The sequence below is a fragment of the Nicotiana tabacum genome, chromosome 13, assembly GCF_000715075.1.
Source record: "Nicotiana tabacum cultivar K326 chromosome 13, ASM71507v2, whole genome shotgun sequence".
In the NCBI taxonomy this organism is placed as follows: domain Eukaryota; kingdom Viridiplantae; phylum Streptophyta; class Magnoliopsida; order Solanales; family Solanaceae; genus Nicotiana; species Nicotiana tabacum.
In genome coordinates, this window is record NC_134092.1 from 50,347,888 (window position 1) to 50,360,125 (window position 12,238).

Sequence of the window (12,238 nt, forward strand, 5' to 3'; positions counted from 1 at the left end):
GTTGTGGTGTACTCATACTATACTTCTGCATATTTTTGTGCAGATCTAGGTACCTTTGCCCGTGCCGGATCCTAGTGAGTTGATTCAGTATTGTAATAGAGATTCCTACTATATTTCAATAGACCTTATTACTCCGTACCAACGATTTTGGGATTGTATGACTGTTGTTCAATTTTTGTTTTTTTAAGTTATTCTTCAGCTCAACTTTATAGCTTAGTCGTTATTTCTGCTAAATTCTCAACATGTCCTAGGCTTACCTAGTCTTAGAGATTGATTCCAATCATGATTACTAAGGTGGGATTTTGGGGTCGTGAATGCATATAAAAAAGTAATAATCAACAACATCAATAGTCATATCAACCATTGTTGCGCCCTATTTTGCACTAGTCAAAATAAGATTGAACTTGTGGTGTCTATGTTGCTGATGAAAGAGAATCGCCACCTAATATTTAAAGGTATGCTAGAGTACCTATTTAATTAATAAATATTATATGCTTTATTATCTGCTAACTAGTGAGATTATGGGTAAGGGTTCTTGTTCTTCTAAGGGGAAGGAGTTAGGAACCCCATAAAATCTACCGGAGGTAGCTCCAAAGGACTTAGACTAGATTTAGGACTAATTATTTGTACTATGATTTAACTAGTGTTCAAAAGAGTGTAGCTTACCATATATTAGGGCGTAATATCTATAAGGTAAGAGTGTAGTTAAAGAGGATGGATTACAAAAAAAGCGTTTTAGGAAAATAATGTTAGTATATATACTCTCTTGGATAGAGCTTTGAAGGGATAGGATATTTGTTATGAAAGTGTTTAAAAAGAAACTAAGTTAATGCACTTTGTTTCTAAATAATAGAGGTCCATATTACTCTAATGCGATGAAGGTGTTATGAAAACGAACCTAAGATGTACCTTGGTTTTAGATAATTGGCTTGAAGAAAACTGTTTGAAAGCCTTTGTTTTTTTTGGGGCAACAACACTTTGATCTTTTCGAAAATAATAGATTTCCTACTAGAAAATTAAGCTCGTGAAAATTCTTGTTTTTCATTTTGAACGAGGGACTGCTGCCTTTGGGCTTCAAAAATCTTTAGGAAAAGAGCTAGCAAAGCATAATAAATAAATAATAGTTCATGAAACGACCCGGGCAGTCATTTTGAGAGAATTAGCCCCGAAACCCTATTTATTGATCCCTTTATTTTATTTTTGTTTTTTGTAACTTTCAGGGAGGATTTGTCTTTGGTTTCAAAGTGAAATGGAACACATAGTACTTAAAAGGGGAGTTTAAGTTGTAGGATTTGATTGTAGTTTGAACTGTATGAAGACGACTCTAGAATGGAGTTCTAGCGGTTCTGAGAGCTCCGTAGTGTGATTTTGGTCTTAGGAGAGTGTTTGGATGTCGAATTGGAGGTCCGTAGGTCATTTTAGCGACTATTGGCGAAAGTTGGAAAATGGGATGATTTTTGAAAAGTTTGACCGGGAGTGGACTTTTTGATATCGGGGCCAGATTCTGATTCCAAAAGTTGGAGTTGGTCCGTAATGTCAATTATGACTTGTGCGCAAAATTTGATGTCAATCGAACTTGATTTGATAGGTTTCGGCATCGGATGTAGAAGTTTGAAATTTAAGGTTCATTAGGCTTGAATTGATGCGCAATTCGTGTTTTTAGCATTGTTTGACGTGATTTAAAGGCTCGACTAAGTCCGTATGATATTTTAGGACTTGTTGATATATTTGGTTAAGGTCCCGGGGGCCTTGGGTGAGTTTCAGATGGTTAACGGATCATTTTTTGACATAGAAGATTTCTGGTGCTGGGCTGGTTTTGGTGTCATCGCACATGCGGTGGGTTGGCCGCCGGTGCGGTCTCGCATATGCGAGTTGGGAGTCGTAGATGCGGAGGAGACAAGGATGGCTAGTGGTTGCAGGTGCGGTGTGCAAACCGCAGAAGAGGAGTCGCTTCTGCGAAAGATTGATCGCAGGAGCGGACGAGTGTGGGGAGGCTTGTCCGTAAAAGCGAACGTGTTCATGTAGATGCGCACCCGCATAAGCAGGATTTGGACCGTAGAAGCGAAATTTGTGCCAGGAGCGGTTTCCGTAGAAGCGGATCTCGGGCCGCAGAAGCACATACGCAGGTGCGGAACCTGGAGTGCAGGTGCGGGCCTTGAGGGACTTAAGTGATTTTCGCAGAAGTGGAGGGATTTATCGCAAAAATGGTTCCGCAGGTGCGGTGGAATTGGCTGCAAGTGTGAAAAGCTTGGGCAGTGCTTAAAACCGAAGGGTTTCGTAATTTCTCTCATTTTGGACTTTGCAACCTTGGTCTACGGCGATTTTTGAGAGCATTTTTGACTGATTTCTTGAGGTAAGTCTCTTGTGCTTATTTTTTTATCAATAACCTTGTTTCCCAATTGATTTTCCCACCTAGATTGTGTGTGTTTAAGGTGGAATGTGGGAGTTTGAGGCTAGGGATTTGGAGAGTTTAATTTGGGGATTTGAATGGCGACTTGGTGTCAAATTTTGGTAATCTTGGTATGGGTGAACTCGATATCGAATGGGTGTTCGTATTTTGTGATTTTTACCCGATTCTACGACATGGGCATGAGTCGACTTTTTGGGGTGATTTTTGATTCTTTGCTTAAGTCATAGTTTCAGCAGTTAAATTAGTTTCTTGTAGTTGTATTCATGATATATAATTGCTTTTGGATAGATTTGGGCCATTCAGAGTCAGAAAATCGAGGGAAAGGCATCCTTATTGATTGATTGAGCGACATTTGAGGTAAGTGACTTGTCTAACTTTGTGTCGGGGAAATTCCCTTAAGATTTGGTACTGTTGTAACACTTTGTGATATGTGAGCACCATGTACGCAAGGCGATGAGTGCGTACACGGGCTAATTGTGGAAATTTCGGTTCTTGCTGAGTTGTCTTCTTTTAAATTACTTAATTGAGTTTCCTTAGCATATGTAGTGATCATGCTTAGCCTAGTATCGCATGTCTACGTGTCTTAACTCTTACTTGAAATTTGTACAACTTAGTTGAATTACCTGCTTCCCTTGATTTGAATTAAATATTTAACTATAAGATATCTTGCTGTAAAATTGTTGTTCATTCGGTTATTTGTAGCATTTTTAAATTGGGACTACGAGGCGGTTCCTCGGGAGATCCCCCTGTACTGCATATTTACTTTGGGACTACGAGGCATTTACTCTGGAGATCCCATGTATTGCATATTTACTTTGGGACTACGAGGCGTTTACTTGGGAGATCCAACCTGTACTACATATTTACTTTGGGACTATGAGGTGGTACCTCGGGAGTGCCCCTGTTGTTACCTTTAATTGTTGAGCTATTAATTTCTGAAACTTCTCGTTGTTTTAAATTCGCAGTCATTTCAAAATATTATTATAACTTCTGCCTTACTTTTCTTTTAAACCAGTAGGGCCCTCACCTGACTTCGTCACTACTCTACCGAGGTTAGGCTTGGTACTTACTAGGTACCATTGTGGCATACTCATACTACACTCTGCACATCTTTTTTGTGCAGATCAAGGTTCTTTCCACCAGACCAGATACCAGTGAGTTCGACCGCACATGGAGACTTCAAGGTAGATTTGCCAGCGTCTGCAGACCTCAGAGCCCCCCTCTATCCATACTATGTTGTTTTCCTTATTCTCTTTAGACTCTGATGTAAAGAGGCACTTAGTATTTGCTCGTAGAAGCTTGTGACTTATTTCCACCGGGTTTTGGGAGTTATAATTATTGATTTGTAGTTTTATATTTATTTCGTGTGCTCAGATTGGAGTTCAGTTTATTATTATGTTATTCCGCAAATTTGTTAGGCTTACCTAGTCTTAAGACTAGGTGCTATCACGACATCCTAAGGAGGGTGTATTGGGATTATGACAAGTTAGTATCAGAGTTGTAGGTTCATAGGTGTTACAAGTAGGTTTAGTAGTGTCTCGCGGATCGGTACAGAGACGTCTATACTTATCTTCGGGAGGCTATGGAACTATTAGGAAAAGTTTCACTTTCTTTGATTCTTTATCGTGCGAGATTTTGACTTCGGGCTCTAAACTTCTGTCTTTCTATTATCTCACAGATGGTGAGTACACGTACAGCTGCATCGGATGACCAGACACCCGTGCCCCCTGATAGATTTGCGAGAGGACGCGACCGGGGTAAAGGCCGAGGACGTCCACCTAGTGCAGCTAGAGTACCCGCACGAGCTACTGCAGAGGAGCCACCAGTAGTTCCAGTTGGAGGACAGGCACCTGAGATGCCTGTTAGCGCTCAAGCCCTCCAGAAGACTCTAGCCCAATTTCTGAGCATGTTCAGCACATTGGCTCAGGCAGGATTGATACCCCTTGCTCCTGCCACATCTCTGGCCCGGGGAGGAGAACATACTCCCGTCACCCGCACCCTAGAGTAGCGGGTTCGTGTTGACCAGGTTCCAGAGATCATTCTGATGCCACCGATAGCTCCAGTTCTGCCCGACGTTAGGGCAACTATTTCTGAGGCGGAGCAGCTTAGGCTCGAGAGGTACAAGAAGTACCAGCCTCCTACATTTAGTGGTTTGGCATCAGAGGATGCCCGGGGTTTTCTTGAGGAGTGCCACCGCATCCTCCATACTATCGGTGTTGCGAAGACTAGTGGGGTTTCTTTCACTACATTCCAGCTTAGAGGAGTGGCCTATTAGTGGTGGCGCACATACGAGTTGGATAGCCCGGCATAGGCAAATTCCCTCACTTAGACTCAGTTCTCAAATATGTTCTTGAGGGAATATGTTCCCCAAAGTCTCAAAGTTGCTTGGTGCATAGAGTTTGAGCAGTTGCGCCAGGGTGCTATGACCGTGTCAGAGTATGCGGCCCGATTCAGTGATTTGGCCAGGAATGCACCCGCCTTGGTTGCTACTGTTCGAGAGCGGGTTCATCGGTTTATTGTGGGGCTCAACCCCAGTATCAGATTGAGCATGGCCCAAGAGTTGGAGATAGATATTGCGTTCCAGCGTGTAATAGGGATTGCTAGGAGGTTAAAGGGTATGCTGACTCGGGATAGAGAGGAGAGAGAGGCCAAGCGGTCTCGAGATTATGGCACTTACAGTGGTACTCATGCTCCAGCTACAACTCGTCAGGGAAGAGGTTATATGTTCATTCAGCACTTCTAGCCGCCAGCGGTGCTCCGGCCACTACTAGGCCCCAGGATCCTTATTATGCACCACAGTGTCTAGTGTGCCTCAGGTACGGGGTGCTTCCAGTGGTCACTTCAGTCAGTCAGGCTCGAGCCGGTCGCAGTAGTCACGTCCTCCGAGAGCTTGTTTTGAGTATGGCGGCATTTGTCATTTGGTGAGGGATTGCCTAGATTCAGGAGAGGTGTACCTCCACAGATTTCTCCGGCACCTCGTGCTCCACCAGGTCCTCAGGCTATGGTTGTAGAACTAGCTACCACCCTACCTGCACAGTCAGCTAGAGGTAGAGGTCGGACAGGTGAGGTCGCCCTAAAGAGGGAGACCAGGCCAGATATTATGCCCTTCCTACTAGAACAGAGGCAGTTGCATCTAATGTTGTCATCACAGGTACCGTTCTGGTCTGTCATAGAGATACATCAGTCTATGCTCCACTTATTCCTATGTGTCATCTTATTTTGCTTCGTATTGGGTGTATCCCGTAATTCTTTGAGTTTACTTGTTTATGTATCTACACCCGTGGGTGATTGTGTTATTGTTGACTGTGTGTATCGGTCGTAATTGATTGTTCTTAGTGGTTTTGAGACCAGAGCTGATTTATTATTGCTCAGTATGGTGGATTTCGATGTTATTTTGGGCATGACCTGGTTGTCGCCCTATCACGCTACCCTTGATTGTCATTCCACGACGGTACCTTGGATCGTGTTCCTAGCAGGGTTGTGTCATTTCTTAAAGCTCAGCGAATGGTTGAGAAGGGGTGTGATGCGTATCTGGCCTATGTGAGAGATGTTAGTGTTGATACTCCTACCATCAAGTTAGTTCCGGTAGTGAGGGATTATTCAGATGTATTCCCGGCGGATTTTCCGGTCATGCCGCCCGACAAGGATATTGACTTTGGCATTGATTTGATACCGGACACTCAACTCATTTCTATTCCACCTTACCGTATGGCCCCAGCAGAGTTGAAAAAATTAACGGAACAATTGCAAGAGTTGCTCGATAAGGGCTTCTTTCGGCCCAGTGTGTCGCCCTGGGGTGCTCCTATCTTATTTGTGAAGAAGAAAGATGGTTCTATGCGAATGTGTATCGATTATCGCCAGTTGAACAAGGTTACAGTGAAGAACAGGTATCCATTGCCACATATTGATGACCGATTTGATCAGCTTTAGAGTGCCAGAGTGTTCTCTAAGATCGATTTGCGTTCAGTCTATTATCAGTTAAAGATTTGGGAGCCAAATATCCCGAAGACTGCTTTCAGAATTCGGTATAGTCATTACGAGTTCCTTGTGATGTCTTTTGGGTTGATCAGTGCCCCAGCAACATTCATGCACTTGATGAACAGTGTATTTCAGCCATATCTTGACTCCTTCATCATTGTGTTTATTCATGACATTCTAGTGTACTCCCGGAGTCGGGAGGATCTTGGGCAGCACCTGAGGACTGTGCTTCAAACCTTGAGAGAGAAGAAGTTATATGCAAAATTTTTGAAGTGTGAGTTCTAGCTAGACTCAGTGGCATTTTTGGGTCATGTAGTATCGAGTGATGGGATCAAGGTAGATCCGAAGAAGATTGAAGCAGTACAGAGCTAGCCTAGACCGTCCTCAGCTACATAGATTCGGAGTTTTCTTGGCTTAGCGTGGTATTACCGTCGATTTGTATTAGGTTTCTCATCTATTGCATCACCTATGACCAGATTGACTCAGAAGGGTGCTCCGTTCAGATGGACCGAGGATTGTGAGGAGAGCTTTCAAAAGCTCAAGACTGCTTTGACTACAGCCCCAGTGTTAGTGTTGCCTAATGGATCCGGGTCCTATATAGTGTATTATGATGCGTTGCGCATTGGTCTCGGCGCGGTGTTGATGCAGGACGGTAGGGTGATTTCCTACGCATCCAGATAGTTGAAGGTGCATGAAAAGAATTATACTGTCAATGACCTTTAGTTAGCAGCTATTGTTCATGCCTTGAAGATCTGGCGGCACTATTTGTATGGTGTTCCTTGTGAGGTTTTCACCGATCACCGGAGTCTACAACATCTATTTAAATAGAAGGATCTTAACCTGCGGCAACGGAGATGGTTGGAGTTGCTTAAGGATTATGACATCACCATTCTCTATCATCCCGGGAAGGCCAACGTGGCGGCCGATGCCTTGAGTCGTAAGGCGGAGAATTTGGGCAGCTTAGCATATCTAGCAGTAGTAGAGAGACCTTTAGCCTTGGATGTTCAGGCATAGGCCAACCAGTTTGTCAGATTGGATATTTTCGAGCCGAGCCGAGTTTTGGCTTGTGTGGTTTCTCAGTCTTCTCTTTATGATCGTATCAGAGAGCGTCGGTATGATGCCCCCCATCTGCTTGTCTTTAAGGACACGGTTCAGCACGGTGATGCCAAGGAAGTCAGTATTGGAGATGACGATGTATTACGGATGCAGAGCTGCTATGGTTTGCGTCAGTTGATCCTCCAGGAGGCTCACAGCTCGCGGTACTCTATTCATCCAGGTGCTGTGAAGATGTATCAGGATTTGAGGCAGCACTATTGGTGGAGGCGGATAAAGAAGGACATAGTGGAATATGTAGCTCGTTGCCTAAATTGCCAGCAGGTGAAGTATGAACATCAGTGACCGGGTGGATTGCTTCAAAAGTTAGAGATTCCAGAATGGAAATGGGAGCAGATCACTATGGATTTCGTAGTTGGGCTCCCACGGACTCAGAGGAAGTTCGATGCAGTTTAGGTGATTGTGGATAGATTGACCAAGTCAGCTCAGGTTTACATCCGTGAGATTGTCAAGCTTCATGGCGTACCGGTATCTATCATCTCCGACCGGGGTACGCAGTTTACATCACGGTTCTGGAGAGCCGTATACTGTGAGTTGGGTACTGGTATGGAGTTGAGTACAGGATTTCACCCTCAGATATTGGAGGATATGCTTCGTGCGTGTGTGATTGATTTTGGGGGTACTTTGGATAAGTTCCTGCCACTTGCGGAGTTTGCCTAGAATAACAGTTATCAGTCGAGCATTCAGATGGCTCCATATGAGGCTTTGTATGGTACACGGTGCCGGTCTCCAGTGGGTTGGTTCGAGCTAAGAGAGGTTAGGCTATTGGGTACAGACTTGGTTCAGGATTCCTTGGAGAAAGTTAAATTGATTCAGGATCGACTTCGTACAGCCCAGTCCAGGCAGAAGAGTTATGTGGATCAGAAGGTTCGCGATGTTGCATTCATGGTTGGGGAGAGTGTCTTGCTCCGGGTTTCGTCCATGTAGGGTGTTATGAGGTTCGTAAAGAAGGGAAAGTTGATCCCTAGGTATATCGAGCCTTTTGAGATTCTTGAGAAGGTTGGAGAGGTGGCTTACAGAATTGCACTACCACCTAGTAACTCTGCAGTTCATCCAGTATTCCATGTTTCCATGCTCCGAAAGTATCATGGCAATCTGTCTCACGTGTTAGACTTCAGCTTAGTCCAATTAGACAAAGATCTATATTATGTTGAGGAGCCAGTAGACATTTTGGACAGGCGGGTCCGAAAGTTGAGGTCAAAGAACATCGCGTCTATGAAGGTTCAGTGGAGGGGTCATCCGGTCGAGGAGGCGACTTGGGGGATCGATCATGATATGCACAACCGTTATTCTCATCTTTTCACCACTTCAGGTATGTCTATTTACTTGTTCGAGGACGAACGTTTGTTTTAATAGGGGGAGGATGTGACGACCCGGCCGGTAGTTTTGAGAGAACGAGTCCCTAACCCCTATTTATTGCTCCCTCTATTTCATTTTTGGGTTTTGTGACTTGCCGGGAGGATTTGTCTTTTGTTTCGGAGTAAAATGGGACACAGTCCTTAAAAGGGAAGTTTAAGTCATAGGATTTGACCGTAGTTCGAACTGTATGAAGATGACTCCGAAATGGAGTTCTGATGGTTCTGATAGCTCCATAGGGTGATTTCAGTATTAGGAGTGTGTTCGGATGTCAAATTGGAGGTCCGTAGGTCATTTTATCGAAAATTGGCAAACATTGGAAAATTGGATGATTTTTGGGAAGTTTGACCGGAAGTGGACATTTTGATATCGGGGTCTGATTCCTATTCCAAAAGTTTGAGTAGGTCTGTAATGTCAATTATGACTTGTGTGCAAAATTTGAGGTCAATCAGACTTGATTTGATAGGTTTCGACGTCGGATGTAGAAGTTTGAAGTTTTAAGGTTCATTAGGCTTGAATCGATGCGCAATTCATGTTTTTAGCATTGTTTGATGTGATTTAAAGGCTCGACTAAGTCTGTATGATGTTTTAAGACTTGTTGGTATATTTAGTTGAGGTCCCGGGGGCCTCGGGTGAGTTTCAGGTGGTTAACAGATCGTTTTTGGACTTAGAAGATTTCTGGTGCTGGGCTGGTTCTAGTGTCATCGCAACTGGGGTAGGTTGGCCGCAGGTGCGGTATCACATAAGTGAGTTGTGAGCCGCATATATGGAGGCGAGGAGCGGACGAGTGTGAGGAGGCATGTCCGCAGAAGCGGACGTGTTTGCGCAGATGCACACTCGCATAAGCGAGATTTGGACCGCAGAAGTGGAATCTATGTCAGGAGCTGTTTCCGCATAAGCGGATCTCGGGCCGCAGAAGCGCATCCACAGGTGCGGAACCAGGAGCGCAGGTGCGGTCCTTGAGGGACTTAAGTCATTTTCGTAAAAGCGGAGGAATTTACCATAAAAGCGGTTCTGCAAGTGCGGTGGAATTGGCCACAGGTGCGAAAAGCCTGGGCAGTGCTTAAAACCGAAGGGTTTTGTGATTTCTCTCATTTTGGACTTTGCAACCTCGGTCTAGGGCGATTTGTGAGAGCATTTTCGAGTGATTTCTTGAGGTAAGTCTCTTGTGCTTTATTTTTATCAATAACCTTGTTTCCCCATTGATTTTCCCACCTAGATTGTGTTTGTTTAAGATGGAATGTGGGGGTTTGAGGCTAGGTATTTGGAGAGTTTAATTTGGGGATTTGAGTGGCGACTTGCTGTCGAATTTTGGTAATCTTGGTATGGGTGAACTCGATATCGAATGGGTGTTCGTATTTTGCAATTTTTACCTGATTCCGAGACGTGGGCCCAGGTCGACTTTTTGGGGTGATTTTTTGATTCTTTGCTTAAGTCGTAGTTTCAGTATTTAAATTAGTTTCTTGTAGTTGTATTCATGATATGTAATTGCTTTTGGCTAGATTTGGGCCATTCGAAGTCATAAAATCGAGGGAAATGCATCCTTATCGATTGACTGAGCGAGATTTGAGGCACTATTGTAACACTTTGTGATATATGACCGACGTGCACGCGAGGTGACGAGTGCATTCACAGGCTAATTGTGGAAATTTTGGTTCTTGCTGAGTTGTCTTTTTTTATATTCCTTAATTGAGTAGCCTGAGCATATGTAGTGATCTTGTTTAGCATAGTATCACATGTCTAAGTGTCTTCACTCTTACTTAGAATTTGTACATGTTTAGTTGAATTACCTACTTCCCTTGATTTGAATTAAATCTTTAACTGTAAGATATCTTGCTGTAAAATTGTTGTTCCTTCGGTTATCTGCTGCATTTTTAATTTGGGACTACGAGGCGGTTCCTCGGGAGATCCCACTGTACTGCATATTTACTTTGAGACTACGAGACATTTGCTCTGGAGATCCCATGTACTGCATATTTACTTTGGGACTACGAGGCGTTTACTTGGGAGATCCCACCTGTACTGCATATTTACTTTGGGACTACGAGTCATAGGGGTTTGGGCCTCAAATAGGCAGGCCCAGTAGTAACGAGGGACGAGTAACAACTGACTCTTAAACTTATGAGACATAGCAGGGATCGACTTGGGCTGGAGTTCTTACAGAACTCAGCAGACCCAAATCATTGTAAATGCTCAAAAAGGAAAAGAGAAGGTCATTAGAATGACAGTACCGTATACATATCCACATATATGAAATTCACAAGCAAAGAATAAAAGAAAAGATCACTGACAATATTTAAATACTAAGGAAGTCATACTAATGTGGAGGTTGTATATAGTAAATGATCCACATTGAGCACCTTTCGCTGTGATTAAACACCAACCCCCAAATAAAGTAATAATTGTCAATGAATTAAGGTATAAGGAGAGAATTCTATTCAAGGTCAATGCCCCCGTTGAATCCCCCAACACTTCAAAGTTCCCAAGGGTCTCAAGGCCTAGGGCAATGCTTGTGCTGGGAAGAACAACCCAACCTAGAGTTATACTCTACTCCCAAATACCTCTAACCACTATCAACTAATTCTTCCTTATAGGTTAATGCCAATGAAGCTCTTTCAATGCGAACCAACCACTATGACATTTCCTACCACATAAGCATACTTTTTCTTAACAGAATAACACAGGAAAAACCATAGAAACAGTCCCCTATTTCTTATAACAAATTTTTTAGCTCTAGGTGATTGATTAACATTCTAGACAGACATGAAGCTCTAATTCCAAATATGCACATAGGCAGGAACACCATACTATATTTTCTAAAGAAACATACAATTGGAATCAAACATGAATAGCACATAGTTTAGAGTTGCAATAGCTTTGGGATATGCTATTACCTCAACATACATATTAGTTTAATGCCTAACATTATCATGAGCTTACACACATGTCAATAACACGACTTGAATCCTTTGAGATCCTCAGCAAAGATTCAGACAATAACATAGGCAAGTTATTGTACTCAATTAGTAACAATAGAAGGTTTCTCCTATACCGGATTCAATTGAGAAGACATGGGAAAGGGAGGACTGAGTATCATTTCAAAAATAGTATCCAAAATGAAGTCATGAGGGATAAATAAAAAGTCATTCCAAACTTCCATACATATAGAGACTTCAATCAAAATTATGACCTCACAAGATAGGATGAGTCTCAAACATTACAGAATCATATTATCAGCATTATTTATGGTTAAGAACTGGGGAAACATCCTACTAAGCAGACTTAACTGAGTTGTACAGTCTAAGGTTGTTAACTAGGCATGTGGAGTTGTATTCAAGTTACAGAAAACAGTTAGCATTCAACCACAACATGCACAACTAC